This window comes from Aethina tumida, chromosome 1 (genome assembly GCF_024364675.1).
Source record: "Aethina tumida isolate Nest 87 chromosome 1, icAetTumi1.1, whole genome shotgun sequence".
Classification (NCBI taxonomy): Eukaryota; Metazoa; Arthropoda; class Insecta; order Coleoptera; family Nitidulidae; genus Aethina; species Aethina tumida.
The window spans coordinates 57,016,577-57,030,058 of record NC_065435.1 but is presented as its reverse complement, the minus strand read 5'-3'; the positions used below and the strand labels follow the sequence as shown (position 1 = coordinate 57,030,058).

Here is a 13,482-nt window from a genome sequence, read left to right as displayed (position 1 = left end):
TTGTGATATACTAAATTATCTTAAACGAATGATGTTGATAATTTGTTACATGTTCATGTTCCAAGTTCTTGTAACTTTAGTGAATTAAAATTTATAATCACATTAATTATAAAATAAACTATGAGATACGCCTTTTTTACCTTTAAAAACAGTGTTATTTTTTATGAAACATAGGATACTTTTATACTTAACAATTCGAGATATGTGCACATTTTTAAAAGACATAATTGAATTAGCAGTTAAGATGACGTAAAATTTTCCAAAAATACATAAATTGTGAGATATTAAATTATCTTGAACAAAGATATAACAAAATTTTTTATTGTCACTTTAAAACTATCAAATATAACATTGGACAAAATGTCTATCAATATTGATAATTTGTTTGAATGTCAAATATTTTGTAACTTTGATAAATATACATACATAAGTTACGCCATTTAAATTTTAAAAACATCAAATTTCCCGAAATTCAGAAATATGGTTATGCAGTAACTAAAGAAAATTAAAACTACTTATGGGTATATTATCTCGAAAATCTTAAACTGATATTTTTGAGATAAGTATATTTTACTACGTAAAACATTTTATTAAACAATAGCGTAAAATAAGATAAGATAATGAAATTTTAATTCTCAGGTTTTGATACTTTTATTCCAGATGATCATTAGATGAATATGATTTTTAAATCTGCTGCTCCATCTAATTTTTTGACTATAAAAATATAAAAGTATGTGAAATGATATGGAAATTTATGGCATACCACTTTCTTGACATACCATTAAAAATGTTAAATCAAGTGCATCTTGTGTTATCCCAATGAAAACACCAAGTGAAACGAAACAAATCGGAATCAAATCAATTGGGTCTTTTAAAAATACCACGCGCTTTGGTCAATTTCCCAGGGTGCCACGTGTGGCCGGCTACCGGTGGTGTCGTGGGATCAAAAAACGACGCAAAACGACGCGTCGCTAAAACATTTCAATCGCTTCCGGGAAATCGCATTGTAGAAACACACTTAATTACGAATTAGCGAAGTGTATCGGGATATCTTGTGGTACAAGTGTATGGGCTGATCGGACACGTGATTTTTTTTTCCAGTCGTCGCGCTGCACGTTGGCTTTTCAACATTCCTGTGTACCGGTCCCGGTGCCATTTCATAACCCGGCGCGCAACGATTGCCGTAATTGTTTCGTAGATTATGATCTGGTGTCGGGGAGCCGGTGATGAAATAGCAAAAGCGATGGATGCAACAATTTTTATCGCCGTTCGGCCGCCTCGTCCCGCCGCTCATTCTAATGAAGTAACCGGATAAAAAAAGCAAACAAATTTTTTTCTTCCAGTGAAGTTTGATAAACAGTAATTAACGATCTAAACACGATCCCATTCACACGGTGCAATCCCGCCGATTTCGTAATTCAACTCGGCGAAATTCAATCTATAACATCTGTTAATTGGGTGTAACCAGTCGTTGCCTGCAACTCGGAGGTCTGACATGTAAGTTTTGGGTTGTGGTTGCTTACGAATTTACCGCATAAAATCGCGCTGTAAATGGGCAAATCTGATAAAATGCACATTCGAACACGCGTAAAACCTATAAAATTATGTGCTCAACTTATGAAATTCACATCCATAAAAAAGTACAAAGGCAAAAGTCGTAAATTGTTGAATTTTTATAAAGGCATAAAAGACTGCGCACTATAAAAATATAATTAGTTCAATGTTTTACAAGGTGTGTTCCGAAGTAAATAGGACTTTTGGAGTAGGGCAAGGTCTGGTGGTGCCACCCGTATGTGGCTATTGCGTTAAAATGACACATAATTTACCGATTTTCAGTCAAAATTTCGTGACATTTGGCCCACTGTAAGTGTGGTCTTGCATCTGTGGTGACAATATGCTTTTTTCATCATTGTGGTCAGAATCCCACATTCGAAGAATGCTGAATATGAGAAAATCTTGATGGAAACCGTCAGAGAAGCCAGAACTATTTCATTAAGAAGGTGTAAAAGGTGACAAATTTAGTGGAAGACACTTTTAAATTCAAAAGTGAAAACGATGTTGATTGGCTTCTACGATTCCAAGAATACTGTCCACTATGTTTGTATGGAAGTTGTTCCCGTATGTGGCTATTGCGTTAAAATGCCACGTAATTTACCGATTTTCAGTCAAAATTTCGTGACATTTGGCCCACTGTAAGTGTGGTTCTTGCATCTGTAGTGACAATATGCTTGTCTCATCATTGTGGTCAGAATCCCACATTCGAAGAATGCTGAATATGAGAAAATCTTGATGGAAACCGTCAGAGAAGCCAGAACTATTTCATTAAGAAGGTGTAAAAGGTGACAAATTTAGTGGAAGACACTTTTAAATTCAAAAGTGAAAACGAAGTTGATTGGCTTCTACGATTCCAAGAATACTGTCCACTATGTTTGTATGGAAGTTGTTCCCGTATGTGGCTATTGCGTTAAAATGCCACGTAATTTACCGATTTGCAGTCAAAATTTCGTGACATTTGGCCCACTGTAAGTGTGGTCTTGCATCTGTGGTGACAATATGCTTTTTTCATCATTGTGGTCAGAATCCCACATTCGAAGAATGCTGAATATGAGAAAATCTTGATGGAAACCGTCAGAGAATCCAGAACTATTTCATTAAGAAGGTGTAAAAGGTGACAAATTTAGTGGAAGACACTTTTAAATTCAAAAGTGAAAACGATGTTGATTGGCTTCTACGATTCCAAGAATACTGTCCACTATGTTTGTATGGAAGTTGTTCCCGTATGTGGCTATTGCGTTAAAATGCCACGTAATTTACCGATTTTCAGTCAAAATTTCGTGACATTTGGCCCACTGTAAGTATGGTTCTTGCATCTGTGGCGACAATATGCTTTTTTCATCATTGTGGTCAGAATCCCATATTCGAAGAATGCTGAATATGAGAAAATCTTGATGGAAACCGTCAGAGAAGCCAGAACTATTTCATTAAGAAGGTGTAAAAGGTGACAAATTTAGTGGAAGACACTTTTAAATTCAAAAGTGAAAACGATGTTGATTGGCTTCTACGATTCCAAGAATACTGTCCACTATGTTTGTATGGAAGTTGTTCCCGTATGTGGCTATTGCGTTAAAATGCCACGTAATATACCGATTTTCAGTCAAAATTTCGTGACATTTGGCCCACTGTAAGTGTGGTTCTTGCATCTGTAGTGACAATATGCTTGTTTCATCATTGTGGTCAGAATCGCACATTCGAAGAATGCTGAATATGAGAAAATCTTGATGAAAACCGTCAGAGAAGCCAGAAATATTTCATTAAGAAGATGTAAAAGGTGACAAACTTAGTAGAAGTCACTTTTAAATTGAAAAGTGAAGGCGATGTTGATTGGCTTCTACGATTCCAGGAATATAGTCCACTATATTTGTATGGAATTAGTCGTTTTTTTTTATGCAGTTAGCAATTTAGTGATGTGTAAAACTTAAAAATGTGCCTTTTATAGACAGTTTGTGGGAATTAAGATTCAAAATCTTTTTCGGTATCTGAATAAACGGAGTTAACCTAACGAGCTGTCTCGAAAGAGGATCAACAATCATCTCGAAGAGCTACAACAGCCCAACAGGCGATTTTTGAAGAAGAGGAAGGTGAATTATATGGACCTGGAATAGCAAATTAGTTCTAAATATGATATTCATTTATTCGTAACAATGAAATTAATCATTTGATCTTTAAACACTTTTTTCTCGAAACTACATTTATCAAATTTACTGCAGTTGTACCTCTTTTTCTGCTTATTTTGTAAATGTTTCGCTGTACATTATTTTTTCAAAACTCTGCCATTTTGTTAAATTCAATTTTTTTCACAATTTAGCATGTGTCTTCTTTTCATTCTTAGAATTTCAGTCGAAGGCATCAGAAAAACCAAAATTATTGGGTTGTTCGGAAAGTAATTTCGTTTTTTTCTCTCTGTGGGAGCTTCGAGGATAATCCCAGGCCTTTCAAGTGGTCATAAACTGTTAAATTTGAAAAATTTAACCTCAATTCGATCTCACGTGTTGTTATTCGCCGGTTCGCATCAACTAATGCCTTTATCGCGTCTTTATCAGCTTCAATCGGCCTTCCCGAACGTGGTGCATCTTCGACATCAAAATTGCCGGATCGAAATTTAGCGAACCAGTTCTGGCACTGCCGTACTGTCAACCTTCTTCATACACATCGGTCAATTTCTTTCTGGGTTGAACAGCATTTTTACCCTTTCTGTAGTAAAACAGTAAGATATGTCGAAAATGCTACTTATCGCTCTGCATATTTAAAAAGGCACCAACCAAAAACTTCTGCGTAGAATTAATTGGAATTTCTCACACACAAGCCTTGCTATATGAGCTCTCAATGCATAAAAAAATTATACGGCTTAAGTGTGAAGTTGGATGCAAAGAAATACAATTAAATCCTCTGTCGGGAAAAAACGAAATGACTTTCCGAACAACCCAATAAAAAAGATTCAAAAGTGACTTGTTTTGAAAAGTAAGAAATTTGTCCTCCTACTTGGTCTGTCTAATCATTCATAATATGTTGAATTTTGAAATACATTTGGTCAAACATACTGTCAATTCCATCGCAAAAACTCCAGTTGTCACCGTAAGCATCACATATGGATGATGCCACCAGAGAAAGGTCCCATTCCAAAAATCCTGTTTACTTTGCAGCGCATCTAGTATGTATCTGTGCTAGCTCGTCCCGTTCTGTATTCAATATTGTTTATCCGCCGTGTCAGGTCGAAATTGCATTGACCGGAGAAACGATGCATCTCGCTCGGTCATAATCATTAATCAAGACGCGCATAAACATGATTTCATTTTAGATTTTCCGTGTTCGGACGATTAAGAGAGTGGGCACTTTTTCGCGAGACCGTTTTATCCGGGAGCCCCCGGTAATTGACGACGCCGCGGCGTATCGCGTAATGATGCCAAGTCGATGTCTAAACAAGATAAAATTATTAATTGGCATGGGTCGGCATCAGTCGTAAATTCGCTTAAACTACTTATACAAAATAAATCTAATGAATTTATTACGATAGTTATGGCGTTTCTCCGAGATGTTTCTTCGTGTCGGTAGGAAACTGACGAAGCGATTTAATTCATTGGCTATGATGGGATAATTCATGGACGTCTTTTAGTTGTACGGTCAGGTTTTATGGGATCGTTCATAATTTGCGTCTGTGTTTAAAAGTTAGCGAGCGAAATGCACGGCACTCGAACCGTGTACTAGTCACATGGAAGCAGGTACGACGAATTCTCGGGGTACGTTTGCGACGCAAAAAGGGGGAGGTTGAAATCCGTGTGTATTGGCATCGCGACGAACCTCGTGGGTTATGCATAAAAACGACAATAAAACCTGTGTAAAACGGCTGTTGGCCCGTCGACGATCGTCCTCCCCTTGTATGCACTCACCGATACACGCATATAACGACTCTGTAACTTGAAACGGACCGGATGTGTGCGTTACTCCGTATCGGAATGGGGATCATCGACATGCCCCCAGCAACGAAGACCGAAGCGCGTTGGAACACCGACACAAGAAATCCTCCGGCACCCTCGACAACTGAGAACCGTATCGTGGGAAGTGTAAATGTAGTGCGCCGTCGATATTTATTTTTGTTCGTCGAACTTGATTTTTGGCACCGAAAGGTGATTAATTACGACATTTAACGTCAGTTAAAAGTATCACAGAAGTTCTCTTTTTCATTACAAGAACAACTGGTTGCTGTTTAAAGTTTATTGTCGCAGGTTTTACTTCATGTTTACTAAACTTTTGAACAGAAACTTTTCTACATTGATAATAATGTTGAATATGTTAAATTTACAAATCTTTATATTTCTTCGACCGTCATATCCCAATCAATTTTCACTTACTTTTAAGATCTGTATAAAAAACCTGTCTGATCTATTTAAAACACATATGTAAATAAGTTTTTATGTATTATGATTTTATTAAATAATTGTTTTTAACATCATCCAAATGATGATCACTATATTAAACTAAGAAACAGAAAAATATTGATATTAATAAAAAATAAAACTCATATATCCGGTGACTGAGTACCCGGCGTTTCACAGAAATTTGATCTGTGACATCACTTTATAAAAAATATTATATGCTAGTAGTGGATCTCAGTCAAATAATATGGAAAATAATTAAGTTTTTTACTATCTATTTTTTGGACTATTAATCATCAAAATTGAGTTATAAAAATATTTCGAGTGTTTCCTTTTTAAATGTATCAGTACTATTTTTACTTAACAAATGAATATAAAATAACAAATATATCTACAGTGTGACTCATTCAATCAATTGTTCAGTGGTAAATAAAATTTACGGGGGTATTTCCAATTTTCATAAATAATATGTATCCAGTAAACAGAATTTTGGGTAGTTACACCAATTCTTTCTTGGTATTTATTGGGATGATTTTATTTAAATTTAGATTTTATGTGTCATTGAATAATAATAATTATTAAACTAATAATTATATTACTAAAAATGTGGTCGAAATTAAAAAGTCAGGTATGTATTTATATGATTTCTTTATTAATATGCAATATGAAAATAATTGTAAATAATTATAATACCATTTATTCTTGAAATTAATTAACTTTTTTAATGCAAATATGGCAAAAAAAAAGTAAGAGACATATCCGTAGGAAACAGAAGAAAACAGGGGAATCACAGAAAAAGATAATAGTCAATACACCCACTTTTTGGATAAATACCTATCCAGTATTTATCTCACTGCCAACTCCGTATAAACCAACAATTTCAATCTCACAGAGCCGTTCGACGTAAACTAGACGTGGCGCAGTTATGAAGGTATCAAAACCGATGGCAGCTTAATAAAACGAAAGAAAACCAAATTAGCCGTGTTGTATCGGCGTGCGTTTTCAATCATTATTCCCCTTCTTTGTCCTTATTAAATAGCCCAGAGTGATTTATCTGCAATGCCATTAAAACAAGTTGTTTTGCAAACAATAACCAGTAGCAGTGGTAAATGCGTTTCAGCAATATCGCCGGCTTAGAACTAGTTTGAAATATTATTAATTGTTGTTGTGCAAGACTTGATTAATATTAATGTAATTATTAATTTAATACGTAATTTTCAAACGGAGACGGGGAAAATTGAATTTATTGTGCGATATTGGCTACGTGCAGCTCTCATTAATATCGGTTTCGGGCAGGCAGTTTCAAAATAGGCCGGCGACAGTTGAATTACCATTACGAAATACATTTGAAGTAGACAAATGCGCCTTAAGTACACCCTAATCTATCGGGGCACCGAGATAATACGTACAGTCACGCTTCCCACACACAAAACCCCGTACGGTCGTTAAGACGGATCGGCCCCCGTACGCCAAGTGATGTTTCGTGTGTGCAACGAATATTTAGCACATTGGCCCCCCCGACTTTTGCCCGTAATTAATCGGGAGGATTGATGTGTGGGGCGCGATACTCCGTGCCTTGGTACACCTGAAGAAACGTTTGACCCGAAAAAGCGATTTTTCCGCTAATTAACACGTACCGAACGATAAGGCGTCCGAAAATGTTTATTTAGCACATGCATAAGTCCGTTGGTTTGGGATTATTTTTTTTTTATTCGCCGGTTTTTAACATGGGAACCGAGCACATGAGATCAAAGATAGGGTCCCCCCGCACGGGTGGGAAGGCACGCAAAATTAAAAATAACAATAACAATAATAATAAGTTTTCGAAACGATCATGTGTGTATATCATATTTAATTACACAATAGTGCCATAAATATACGTCTAGAAGTATTAATTAATTGTGTTTCCTGTAAGTGGTACATTAATATCAACGGAGTTGAACTTCAATTAAACGGAAAATAACATGGCCGTTGTAGCGAAAAAATGTGGAACAAGAGACTATTTGCCTATGCGATCGTCAGTCGGGCAATTAATATGTATAATGGATTAATTTATCACAAGTATTGCAATGTAAAATACAAAATACGACATAATGACACTGGTTTCCGGATTGAGTCGAGTAGATAATAAATAAATCATCTATGACAATTAATTAGATTTCATGACGCGAAATGGAACGGTTTTAAGAATCGTTTTATTTAATTAAGCAAAAACAGGGATCCGTAAGCGAAATCGCTTCGTGGCGGTGGTTAAATTGCTCTATTACGTTTCCCTCACATTTTTGTATAGGTCTCAGACGAAGTAACATTCCGTGACTGAAACAGTTACGAAAGTAAAACAAACCTAGTTAGAAAACATTGTATTTTATCACAGAATCAAGGGTTCTCTAATTAATTAATATTAAAATGTTAATTATCTACATAATATTTTATTCATGTTATCAGCTTATCGGTTATTGTCTGTTTAATTTATTAAAATTTTTATTTCAATTTTCTAATCTCTCATCGTTTTTTTTTTTATTTCGATAATAGTCATTAATTTATGTTCTTTGGTCTTAATCTACTTTTGTGCTCTTTTTTATGTAATAATACAATACAAAAATCTTAATCCAACATAATGATATACTTTTTTATTAATTTATTAGATTTGATTAACAATATATAAATATAAGACTTCTAGTTTATAATGAACATGTACTAGATAGTTTTATATAAAACTAATAGTTTACAACAATTTTTTACATTTTATATTACCATAATTTCTGTATCGTTTTTTTACATTAAAATTAACTCAATTAATATTAAATCAGTTGTGCAGAACTAAGAGATTTTTTATCTCTTCTCATTCATTTTTTTTTTGTATTTCCTGTAATTTTACGCTAAATAAAAGTTCTATGAATGACTTTTAAAAATAGTGAGTTTCTTTCTAGTTTATAATAAACATGCGTTTGACTATCTTCCAAAAATACCAAATAATTGAAATGACACAATTTTTAGATATTTTATTTTATATTTAATATAAAAAAATATTTCTTTGTTGCCAGTTTTTTTAACTAAATATAATTTTATTAATTAAATAATTTTGAAATTTCCTTATTATTATAAATATAATAATAATAAATAATTATAAAATTTTACCAATGTCTTTCGAAAAATGTAAATTTATTTCTAGTTTGTACTGAACATGTTTTTATATATTTTATAAAATTAGTTGGAATTATACCTTTTGTTTTTACCAAAATTAGTAATTGCTTTTTTATTTATATTGAAATAAATTATTTATTGTATTTAATAAAATATTAAAATAATTATAGAAATTCTTTCTAGTTTGTAACTGTAATTGTTTTATAAAATTAGTAGTTAATTTTACATATTTTTATTTTATATATTTATAATTTATATTACCACAATTTTTCTATCGTAAGATTTTTATCAAAATTAAACTTGTAATTTCCCTATTAATTGTTTTCAACAGTGAGTTTCTCTCTTGTTTACAATAAACATGTATTTGAATATCTTCCAAAATTAATAATTGAAATAACAAAATTTTTTAGGTATTTTATATTATATTGAAATAAATTATTAATTGCAAGTTTTTTTAATAAATGGCAACTTTATTAATTAATATAAATGGTTTTGTAATTTCCTTATTATTAAGTAAAATATTGAAATAATTATAAAAATCTACCAATGATTTTCGAAAACAGTATGTTTCTTTCTAATTTGTAATTGTACTTAATTATTATATAAAACGAATAATTGATTTTACATATTTTTTTAGATATTTATCTTTTATATTACCACAACTTTTCATCAAAAATTAACTTAAAAATAAATCAGTTGAACAAAACCAACAGTTTTATGATTTGTAGTTTCTTCATTCATTTTTTTCATTCTTCTAATTTTAAGCTAAATAAAAAATTGGATGGGTGACTCCCATGTTTATAATAAACATGTATCTTCCAAAATTAATAACCGAAATGGGACAATTTTTTACATTGAAATAATTTCCTTATTATTTTTTTTTAATTATTAAAATTTTGAAATAATTATAAAAATGTATGTATGTCTTTTGAAAATAGTAAGTTTCTTTCTAGTTTGTAATGAACATTCATGTATTTGAGTATTTTATAAAATTAATAATTGAAATTACAGTTGTTAGATATTTATGCTTTGTATAACATAATTTCTTTATCCTAAAATTTATTATTATGTTAATTATTATTAAATAAATTGTTTTTTTAGCAGTGAACTAATGAATTTTTTAATAATTCCTACAATTTTAGTCTAAATAAAAAAAAGTAACACTGACTATAGTGAAACAGAAATCCGAGACCGGACAAGGAAAATTGCTAATAACTATTAAATACGACCGAGACCCATTCGAACGTGGTAGACGCCCCCGCTCAGATTCGGCGAATATTTCTTGGCTCGACCCGGCAAACTGTAACGTCGATCATTAAGAAAAACCGTCCCAGTAAAACAGTTTACGGCGGACGGATTGGGGCACAAAAAACGCGAACGCTTAAATAAGCCAGGGTGAAGTGCGCTCCCGCAGGAATCCCACCCTCCTGCCCCTGACAAATATCGTCCGCCGAAACAAATAGCCCGAGAGTCCGAGGCGACGCGCCATTTTTCGCCCCGGAAATTCGATTCCGGCTACGTTATTTTGTCAATGCGGCCCCGGAACCTAATTGGCCCGGTGCGAAATTATTTTTGGCAGTACGCAGTAGTACAGGGTGTCGCTAATTGGTTGATTTTGACTGTTACCGAGTATATCCAGACCGGACACAGAAGAACTGACATTTCAATATCCAGAGCTTAATTTTGTGGAAAGCCTTCATGTTGAAACTTGCATTTTGATATATCTGACCGTTTCTCAAATATTTACGTCAAAGTGATTTTTTGGACATTTATTTACTTATTTTTTTGTAAAAACTGTATATTGGCATTTTTTATATATTAATTAGATACTACAAAAAATATAAAATTTTGATGTATGACCAACTTTGTCTTCGAGTCGAAAAAACACATTTAAAACGTTTAAAAGATTAACCATAAGTTAGTTTGCCTATTACAAAAATTAACTTATTTAGGACACCCTGTAAAATTGCATGTTTATAACGGTATATTTCGAGTTTAGACATGTTTTTTTGCATCAGTTAACTAGTAAGCTTGTTTACTGTATCGTCTTAATATCCGAAAACCACCCAGTTTATCAAGGTTAAGAGTTTGACAGGAAAATGACCTTATTAAACATTAATCCCCCCGTAATTACTACGTGACACGCCGGAAGAAAATTAGTCTGATTGAATTAGAACAATTAAAATATAAAAGGAAAATAAATCAAGTGACAACGTTAAGAAAATTGGACTGTCCGATGCGACAAATTATTCGGAACGAGGGCAATGCGAAACGAAACAGAACAGGTCGGAAAATTCATGGACTCACTTTCCCGTTTCCTGCATAATAAAATACACGTAGGCCCGATTCTGCGATTTATCTACGTGATTTTTAAATAAGACAGATTTATATTAACGTGTCGTTTGAACATTTACACAGTAAACAGTGCTGTACTGAATTAATAATTAAATAAAAAATATTATTTGTGCATTAAATATAAAAATGAGATAAGCACAATTCAACATAAAGAGATTGTTCAAGGTCTGTTCTATCGATAAATTAAAAAGTTATATTTAACCGCAGCTCTGTTAATAAATTCAACATCATTTTCGTAAAAATTCTTCGACAGCTTAATTTTTTTCTATTATTTCAGCGATACGTAAAAAAATTGGCACGTACGGAAAAACATGAAGAGGCTGCACACCGTTCTCGAATTGCATTAAACGTCCGAAGCGGAATTTTAATGTGCACACATGTAACTACAATGCCTGCCACATCAATCCATATGATACTGTACTCAGAAGCTGATTTAATAACATATTTATAAAATATCGTAACTGTATACAGTAATTGAACGTACAATAAGTCTTCTGCACATAAATAAATTTCAAGCTAATGTGTGTTCTACATGGATACAAGACGCTGAATTAACGGTTATCCGTAATGTATGATTGAAACGAAACAGAAAAAAAAACAATGCGTATCAAATCGCGATTTACAATGAAAAAATTTATATAGCATATTGTTGTTTGTTTACGGCGATTCGGCACAGACACAATCAACGTCGATGATTGATTAATCAATCTCACGTACGCGAAACCCATTAAATTGGTGATTTTTGCCTAGATGTAAACCTAACTGTTTAGCCACCATATTCGCAACACTAAAAAAAATAAATGATTTCCGAATTACAGTTCATTAATATCGCGTTCGTGTCCATACTAAACTGTAATTTCGATAAATTGTTCTCAGATGGTCAATTGTTATAGTTTACGATTGGAAAAGAGGAGGGCTTAATATGTACCAGTTTAACCAATGTTATCTAAATGAAATTATTTATCTCGGCTTGTATCTGCTACATGACTTTTTATTAGCAATATGTTATTTTTCAAATGGGTCATAAATAATATTATGTATACGGTATCCTAAATTGGTACATTTTGGCCGGAGAGTATCTCCATCAGTTCAGGTAGAGCAAAATTAAGTTAAATGTTTAGAATTCATTCTTATTATAACGTTGATTGTCGGTAATCGCATTTTGATTTCTGAAATATCTACAAAAACTGACGTTTTTTTTTTCTTTTATTTTTATTTTATCAAACGGAGGCATTTTTTTTACATAATATAAGATTGTTAACTCAAAAAAATATACCTGAAAAGCTCGAAAAAGTTGTAGTTTGCCATTATAATGCCAAAAAATAATAAATTATCTTGTGCTGATAAGGAATATTGTATTCCTCCAAATTATAGTAGAAAAAAACTGATGATTTTCAAACAAATTATCAATGGTTTATTAAAACTTGTCAAATGTAATGCAATATCTATTTTTTTGTCAAATCATAAAAAACTTTCTACATAATTTTTTTGTGTAGTATAAGATATTTAGGTCAAAAAATATACGGCTTTAAACACAATTAAATTGCTCTTAAAATGTCATTAAAATAAAATTTTCAAAAAATAAATGAAATAAAATATCTTCTCCTGAGATATTATAGATATTTCTGATACATAAATTTATACTACTGTAGATGACTATAAAATATCTACAAATATAAAACAAAAGAATTATTATTAAAGTATCATACCTATTGAAAACTGATTTAAAAATCAGAAATTATGTCACAACTTTTTGAGACTTTGGTAAACATAAAATTTGATTTTTAAAAACACAATTGAAATAATTCCTTATTATCTCGAAATATACCAAAATTATCGTCATATCTTTTATATTTTGAGAAAGCTCGATTTTCTTCGACAATTTAAAGAGGAATTCAATTATAATTTACATATGAACTAAAAAGTTATAGTTCATATTACCTCAAAATTTTAAGGAGATATTTTTCGAGATACATATTATACTGCGTATTATTAATATCATCTCGAAATAAACTAGAAATATCGTTATATCTTAGCTAAAAATAATTTAATA

General features: G+C 32.1%; 1 protein-coding gene across 9 annotated transcripts in view; it reads right to left on the bottom strand.

Annotated features, from left to right (window-relative positions):
• Positions 1 to 13,482, bottom strand: part of LOC109597457 (protein daughterless) — a 78,759-nt gene that overhangs the window by 42,948 nt on the left and 22,329 nt on the right. The gene's annotated exons all lie outside the window — the stretch shown is intronic.